Here is an 8,985-nt window from a genome sequence, read left to right as displayed (position 1 = left end):
ACCTTTACCAAGACATCCTCTACTAGTCCATAAGCCTGTTTTCTTGAATTGTCTGCCATCTCTAGTGAGATTCTTGCAGCTTGTACCTCAAGGGTTCCTAGCTTCTCCATTATAGAGAGAGGCATGAGGTTTATGTTTGACCCTAGGTCACACAGAGCCTTCTCCAAGGTACTTAGAAACTTGTTCTTCAGTAACATCTTCATCCTCTTCAGAGGAAGAATACTCATTAGAGCTCATGAATGGCAGAAGTAAATTCAATAGAATCTCTATGGTCTCAGTGTGAACCTCAGATTCCTATGGTTCCTCATTAGGGAACTCCTTGGAGGCCAGTGGACATCCATTGAGGTCTTCCCCAGTGGAAATCACTGCCTCTTCCTCCTCTCCAGGTTCGGCCGTGTGGGTTATATTGATAGCCTTGCACTCTCCTTTGGGATTCTCTTCTGTAATGCTTGGAAGAGTACTATGAGGGAGTTCAGTAACTTTCTTGCTCAGCTGACCCACTTGTGCCTCCAAAATTCTAATGGAAGACCTTGTTTCAGTCATAAAACTTTGAGTGGTTTTAATTAAGTCAGAGACTACAGTTGCTAATTTAAAGTGGTTCTGCTTGGAATTCTCTGTTTATTGCTGAGAAGATGATGGAAAAGGTTTGCCATTGCTAAACCTATTTCTTCCACCATTATTGTTGTTGAAGCCTTGTTGAGGCCTCTGTTGATCCTTCCATGAGAGGTTTGGATGATTTCTCCATGAAGGATTATAGGTGTTTCCATAGGGTTCTCCCATGTAATTCACCTCTTCCATTGCTGAGTTCTCAGGATCATAAGCTTCTTCTTCAGATGAAGCTTCCTTGGTACTGCCTGTTGCTGCTTGCATTCCAGATAGACTTTGAGAAATCATATTGACTTGTTGAGTCAATATTTTGTTCTGAGCCAATATGGCATTCAGAGTATCAATTTCAAGAACTCTTTTCTTCTGACTTGTCCCATTATTCATAGGATTCATTTCAGAGGTGTACATGAATTGGTTATTTGCAACCATTTCAATGAGTTCCTGAGCATCTGCAGGCGTCTTCTTCAGATGAAGAGATCCTCCAACAGAGCTGTCCAATGACATCTTGGACAGTTCAGATAGACCATCATAGAAGATACCGATGATGCTCCATTCTGAAAGCATGTCAGAAGGACACCTTCTGATCAATTGTTTGTATCTTTCCCAAGCTTCATAGAGGGATTCACCTTCCTTCTGTCTGAAGGTTTGGACTTCCACTCTAAGCTTGCTCAATTTTTGAGGTGGAAAGAACTTTTCCAATAAGGCATTGACTAGCTTTTCCCAAGAGTTCAGGCTTTCCTTAGGTTGTGAATCCAACCATGTTCTAGCTCTGTCTCTTACAGCAAAGGGAAAGAGCATAAGCTTGTAGACCTCGGGATCAACCCCATTGGTCTTGATAGTGTCACAGATTTGCAAGAATTCAGCTAAGAACTGATGAGGATCTTCCAATGGAAGTCCATGAAACTTGCAATTCTGTTGCATCAGAGAAACTAATTGAGGCTTAAGCTTAAAGTTGTTTGCTCCAATGGCAGGGATTGAGATGCTTCTCCCATAGAAGTCAGGAGTAGGTGCAGTAAAGTCACCAAGCACCTTCCTTGCATTGTTGGTATTGTTGTTGTTTTCGGCTGCCATGGCTTCTTCTTGTTTGAAAAGTTCTGTTAGGTCCTCTATAAAGAGTTGTACTTTAGCTTCTCTTAGCTTTCTCTTCAAGGTCCTTTCAGGTTCAGGATCAGCTTCAACAAGAATGCCTTTGTCCTTGCTCCTGCTCAAATGAAAAGGGAAGAGAAGAAAATATGGAATCCTCTATGTCACAGTATAGAGATTCCTTGAGATGTCAGAGGAAAATAAAAATAGAAGGATGAGGTAGAGAAGAGAGAATTCGAACTTATCAAGAGAGATAGAGTTCGAATTGTTGATAATGGAGAGGTGTTAGTCCTTTAAATAGAAGGATGTGAGAAGAGGGGAAGAATTTTCAAAAATAAAGTAAAAGATTTTGAAATAATTAAGAGAAATTTTGAAATTTTGGTAAATGATTTTCAAAAACTAAGATTGGGAAAGAAATTAAGTGATTTTTGAGAAAGATTTTGAAATTAGAAATCAAAAAGATATGATTGAAACTTAATTTTGAAAAAGATATGATTGAAAAGATATGATTGAGAATCAAATTAAAAAGAGAAATTTTTAAAATTAAAGTTGATTACTTGACCAACAGGAAATTAAAAGATATGATTCTAGAATTAAAATTTTTGATCTTTTCTTAATAGGCAAGTAACAACTTGAAAATTTTGAGTTAAATCACTAATTGTAGCAAGGATTTTCGAAAATAGTAATAAATAAAAAAATTGAAAAGAAATTGATTTTGAAAAGATATGATTGAAAAGATATGAATTGAAGAAAATTTGATTTTGAAAAATTATGAAAATTTGAAAAAGATTTGAATTAAAAACAAAATCTTCCTTCTAGTGTCCTCCTGGCGTTAAACGCCCAGAATGGCATCCATTCTGGCGTTTAACGCCCAAAATGCTACCTTTTTGGGTGTTTAACGCCCAGTCAGGTACCCTGGTTGGCGTTTAAACGCCAGTTTTCCTTCTTCACTGGGCGTTTTGAACGCCCAGCTTTTTCTGTGTGATTCCTCTGCTGAATGTTCTGAATCATCAATTCTCTGTGTTATTGACTTGAAAAGACACAATTTTAAAATTTTTTTGAATTTTTAATGATGAGGCACAATAATAAAAAAGATGCAACTAAGATCAAATAAACAATGCATATGAGAAACAACAAAGACACAAAATAAGAGAAATTAAAGATCAGAGCTATGGAATCATCAAGAACAGCTTGAAGATCAATAAAGAACATATTACATATATTCAAAAAAATGCAAGAAGAAGAAAGACATGCAATTGACACCAAACTTAAAAATTGACACTAAGATACATAAAATATTTTTGATTTTTATGATTTTATAAAAAATTTTTTGTGACTTTTCAAAAATTATATTGAAAGGAAAATAAAGGGATTCAAAATTTTTAATGAGAATTCCAGGAATCATTGCAATGTTAGTCTAAAACTCCGGTCCAGGAATTAGACATGGCTTACTAGCCAGCCAAGCTTTCAGTGAAAGCTTCGGTCCAAAACACTAGACATGGCCAATGGCCAGCCAAGCTTTAGCAGATCATTACTTTCAACAGCAAAATTGATAGAAATCATCAAGCTTTTGTAATGATAAGTTGAAACCTCGGTCCAAGAGATTAGACATGGCTTCACAGCCAGCCAAACTTCAACAAATCATCATGAAACTCTAGAATTCATTCTTAAAAGTTCTGAAGAACAAAATAGAAATAAAAAATATTTTTTTTGAAATTTTTCGAAAATTAAAAGGTAAAAAGCATAAACATAAAATAAAATTACCTAATCTGAGCAACAAGATGAACCGTCAGTTGTCCAAACTCGAACAATCCCCAGCAACGGCACCAAAAACTTGGTGCACGAAATTGTGATCATCAATGGCGCCAACATCATGGTACGCACAATTGTAATCTCAACACTTTGTCACAACTCCGCACAACTAACCAGCAAGTGCACTGGGTCGTCCAAGTAATAAACCTTACGTGAGTAAGGGTCGATCCCACGGAGATTGTCGGCTTGAAGCAAGCTATGGTCATCTTGTAAATCTCAGTCAGGCGGATTCAAATAGTTATGGAGAATTGATAATTAAAAGATGAATAAAACATAAAATAAAGATAGAGATACTTATGTAATTCATTGGTAGGAATTTCAGATAAGCGTATGAAGATGCTTTGTTCCTTCTGAACTTCTGCTTTCCTATTGCCTTCTTCCAGTCATTCATACTCTTTTCCATGGCGAGCTTATGTTGGGTTTCACCGTTGTCAATGGCTACCTCCCGTCCTCTCAGTGAAAATGGTCCAAATGCGCTATCACCGCACGACTAATCAGCTGTTGGTTCTCGGTCATGTTGGAATAGGATCCATTGATCCTTTTGCGTCTGTCACTACGCCCAACAATCGCGAGTTTAAAGCTCGTCACAGTCATCCCTTCCCAGATCCTACTCGAAATACCACAGACAAGGTTTAGACTTTCTGGATCTCAGGAATGCTGCCAATTGATTCTAGCCTATACCACGAAGACTCTAATCTCATGGAATGGAAGGCTCGGTTGTCAGGCGAGGCAACCATGCGTCATGAATCAGGAGGCTAAGAGATACGCACTCAAGCTATTGCAAGTAGAACAGAGGTGGTTGTCAGGCACGTGTTCATAGGTGAGAATGATGATGGGTGTCACGGATCATCACCTTCATCAGGTTGAAGAACGAGTGTATATCTTAGAGAATAATTAGGCATGAATTGAATAGAAAAACAATAGTACTTTGCATTAGTTCATGAGGAACAGCAGAGCTCCACACCTTAATCTATGGTGTGTAGAAACTCTACCGTTGAAAATACATAAGAACTAAAGGTCTAGGCATGGCCGAATGGTCAGCCTACTAAAGCGTGAACATACAATTTCTAAGATGAAAAGTATGATCAAGTGTGTAAATACAATAGCAAAAGGTCCTATTTGAAGAAAACTAGTAACCTAGGGTTTACAGAAATGAGTAAATGATGCAGAATCCACTTCCGAGCCCACTTGGTGTATGCTTGGGCTGAGCATTGAAGCTTTCATGTGTAGAGACTTTTCTTGGAGTTAAACACCAGCTTTTGTGCCAGTTTGGGCGTTTAACTCCAGCTTTTATGCCAGTTCTGGCGTTTTGACGCCAGAATTTCTATGCTAACTTGGAACGCCGGTTCGGGCCATCAAATCTCGGGCAAAGTATGGACTATTATATATTGCTGGAAATCCCAGGATGTATACTTTCCAATGCATTTGAGAGTGCGCCAATTGAGCTTCTGTAGCTCCAGAAAATTCACTTCAAGTGCAGGGAGGTCAGAATCCAACAGCATCTGCTGTCCTTTTTCAGCTTCTGAATAAGATTTTTGCTCAAGTCCCTCAATTTCAGCCAGAAAATACCTGAAATCATAGAAAAACACACAAACTCATAGTAAAGTCCAGAAATGTGATTTTTATTTAAAAAATAATAAAAACATAATAAAAACTAACTAAAACATACTGAAAACATACTAAAAACAATGCCAAAAAACGTATAAATTATCCGCTCATCACAACAACAAACTTAAATTGTTGCTTGTCCCCAAGCAACTGAAAATCAAATAGGATAAAAAGAATAGAATATACAATGACTTCCAAAAACATCTATGAAGATTAATCTTAATTAGATGAGTGGGGCTATTAGCTTTTTGCTTCTGAACAGTTTTGGCATCTCACTTTATCCTTTGAAGTTCAGAATGATTGGCATCTATAGAAACTCAGAACTCAGATAGTGTTATTGATTCTCCTAGTTCAGTATGTTGATTCTTGAACACAACTACCTTATGAGTCTTGGCCGTGACCCTAAGCATTTTGTTTTCCATCCTCTATGCCATTCCTGCCCTGGAAAACCTGAAATCACTTAACACACATATCACGGCATTGAATGGTAATAAGAGTGGATTCAAAATTAGAAAATTTAGGGCAATAGAAGTATGTTTTCAATCATAACATAAAATTAGGAAGGAAAACATAAAACATTGGAATTATATGAATAAGTGCGAGAATAATGGATAAAACAGCGGTTTATCAATCACCAAAAACTTGACGGAAGAAAAATGTCGGTAAAAATTTTCACAAAAAATATCGCGTTGCAGGTATAGTTCTAAACCAACAAATTATCCTCGATCAATGTTTAAATTGTTTATCACTGACGATCGTGATTTCTGCCAGTAAAGAATGTCATAAAAATAGTCGCGTTGTAGATATAGTTTCTAAACCGACAAAAATCCCTTTCGTACAAATGTTTTGGGTGTCACAAGTAACAAACCCCTTAAAAATTGTTAACCGAGTATTCAAACCTCGGGTCGTCTTCTCAAGGAACTGCGAGGAAGTATGTTCTTATTATTGGTTATAAAGGTTGTAATCGGGGTTTAGAAGGTGAGAAGGAAGTAATTCAAATGACGAGTGAATTAAATGGCAATTAAAAATAAATAATAACTGTAAAACAACTTTTGGCAAGATAAGAGAAATTAGAAGTCCAACTTAGTTATCCCTCTCAACAATAATGAAAGTTTTATCTTAATTCCACTTAGTTAACCTATGAAGCAAAGGTGAGTCAAGGGACTAATTAGTTGACCTTCGAATCCTATTTATTTCCTAAGAAAAGGTTGGGATTACTTAAGTTCAGCTCAATTAGCAAGATAACGATTATTAATTATGTTGAGTTAAATAACTGTTGAGTTACTGAATTCTTAACCAGAACCAAAAGGGGAAAAAGTAAAATTGCTGGAATGATAAAAGCGTCCTTAGATGGGAAGCAATGGCAACTTAAATCAAAGAGAACAATCATAAACTGAAAATACCTCAAATATCATTAATTCAAAGAACAATCTGTGACGTGGAAGAATTCATAAATCAAATTATAATAATCAATTCAAATGTTGGAATAAATAAATAAAAGTAAAACTAAAATAAAAGAACATTAAAACCTGGATCCAGAGTTACTCCCAAAACAAGAAGAAGTCCTAAATCCTAAGAGAGAGAGAATCTCTCTCTAAACTAAATCTAAATCATAAAAACTAGAAATTGGCGAGCTCTCCTTGAATGGAAGCATTCCCACACTTTATAACCTCTGGTCTCTGCTGTCTGTACTTGGATCTGGGCCAAAAAGGGCTTCAGAATTCGCTGGGGGCGTATTCTGTAATTTCTGGTGCGTGGCCTCTGTGGACGCGTGGGTCACGCGGTCGCGTCATTCGGAGCTTTTCCTTGCCACGTGGTCGCGTCAGTCATGCGACCGCGTCATGTGCGTTCTGCTTAAGGCACGCGGTCGCGTCAGTCATGCGACCGCGTCGCTGCTGATTCGTGCTTGACACGCGATCGCGTCATCCATGCGATCGCGTGAATACCAGTTTCCTTCAAAGCTCCGTTTTGCTTTCTCCTTCCATTTTTGTATGTTTCCTTTTCCATCCTTTAAGTCATTCTGCTTTAGAAAATCTGAAACTACTCAACACACTAATCACGGCATCGAACGGAAATAAAGGTAATTAAAATAATTAATTTTTAAAGCTTAGAAAATATGTTTTTCACAATACGACATATTAAGGAAGGGAAGGTAAAACCATGCAACTAATGTGAATAAGTAGGTGAAGCGTTGAATAAATCACTCTAATTAAGCACAAAAGAACTCATGAAATATGGGTTTATCAACCTCCCCACACTTAAACACTAGCATGTCCTCATGCTAAATCCAAGGTAAATAATTAAGGTTAAAGTGATGGAATGTTATGAAATGCAACCTATGCTAAATGCATCTACCTAATGAGTCATGCAATTCTAATTCATCCACCCATATATAAAGCCTACATGTAGTCAAATTCTTTCACATTCTCAAGGAGATATATATACATATATAGCTAACCCTCAAATAATAAAGCACTTTTTGCAAATGAGATGAGAGAAAAACTTGCAAGACAATCAGAGATAAATGTTAATGAGCTTTTGAACCCTCACTGGATTTTGTGTTTTCTCTCTAATCACTCAGTGTTTATTGGGTTAATCACTCTATTCTTATTTTTATTCTTCCTTTCTATAACCTTGTTTTTCGTCTAACCAATCAACAATTATAGAACATAGTCATATCAAAACTCATGAGGTCTTTAATTAAGGTTGTAATGGGGTCAAGGCAAAGGGTAAGGATATATGTATAAGGCTAAGTGAGCTAATAAGTGAATCCTTAATTAGACTCAGATCTCACCTAACATACATACTTAGTAAAACAATGCTTCTTTACCTATTTTCCCTATTTTCTCACTTTTGATGTCACATGCTCATGTTTCAATTCTTGTTTTTATCCCATGTGCATTGCTTTTTATTTTGCATTGGGGAGTTCTTTTCTCTTTTTTTTTTGTATCCCCTTATTTACATGCTTGAAAACTAAAATTTTTTTTTTGAATACACATGGTAATTTTAATTAATTTGAATTTTCATGAGCCTGCTTCCCAAAATTTTGAGTTGCTTTATTCTTTTTAATTTTTTTACCTTTTGTCTTTTTCAACTATGTTCCCAATAAGTTTCCCACATTTTACTCTATTTATAATTTTCTATCTTAAGCTAACCAAGGATTCACTTGAGATTTTCCTTTGTTTTCCTGCTTAAGGCTAGTAATTTGGCTAAAATAGAATAAGGGGGTTTTAAAAAGCTCAAAGGGGGCTAACAAAGGTGATGTAAAAGGTAGGCTAATTTGGGATAAGTGAGCTAAAATCAAATGATGGCCTCAATCATTATTTTGAGATGTACCTATATTCTATAATTGGACATATAGACTAAAACAAAGTAAAGAACACCAGAATAAGAAAGAAGGTTGGAACACACAGGAATAAAAATTATGGTTTGAATGTAACCATACAGTTAAGCTCAAAACTCACAGGCTATGTGTTCTCTAGCTGAAAAATCATTTATCACTTATGTATGTCATGCAGGTTTAGTTAAAAATTCTCATTATTCTCTTAAAAAGTAATTTAGGGTAGCCTTTGAAGTTTTAATGTTTCTCCTTGATGAAATATTGTCAGTTTAACTACATCATGTAATGCTATATATACAAGGGTTTATGGATCTAAATCTATTATGTTCAAGTTCCTAGCTTACTCTTTTTATATTTGTCAATTTAAACTAAGCTATAATTAAGCTATCTTATGTAAAAAGGGTAAACTATACTAATTGATCCACTAATAAGTTAGAATTGCAAACTAAACTAAATAACTAAAATGAACTAAATAACTAAAATATGAAAAAAAAATGCAAAATGCAGAAAATAGAGTAAAATACAAAAGTAGCAAT

The 8,985-nt window shown here is 35.9% G+C and overlaps 1 non-coding gene across 1 annotated transcript; it reads left to right on the top strand.

The window, feature by feature from the left end:
* The first annotated feature begins 1,164 nt into the window (after positions 1–1,164).
* LOC148573867 (small nucleolar RNA R71) lies at positions 1,165–1,272 on the top strand. The gene has a single exon (XR_015906440.1). It is a non-coding gene; the product is annotated as a small nucleolar RNA R71 (small nucleolar RNA).
* The last annotated feature ends 7,713 nt before the right edge of the window (positions 1,273–8,985 follow it).

The sequence above is a fragment of the Arachis ipaensis genome, chromosome B2 (genome assembly GCF_059453495.1).
Source record: "Arachis ipaensis isolate K30076 ecotype BB chromosome B2, ASM5945349v1, whole genome shotgun sequence".
Classification (NCBI taxonomy): domain Eukaryota; kingdom Viridiplantae; phylum Streptophyta; class Magnoliopsida; order Fabales; family Fabaceae; genus Arachis; species Arachis ipaensis.
Note: the sequence above shows the minus strand (reverse complement) of the source record. Positions and strands in the feature narration are given on the sequence as shown.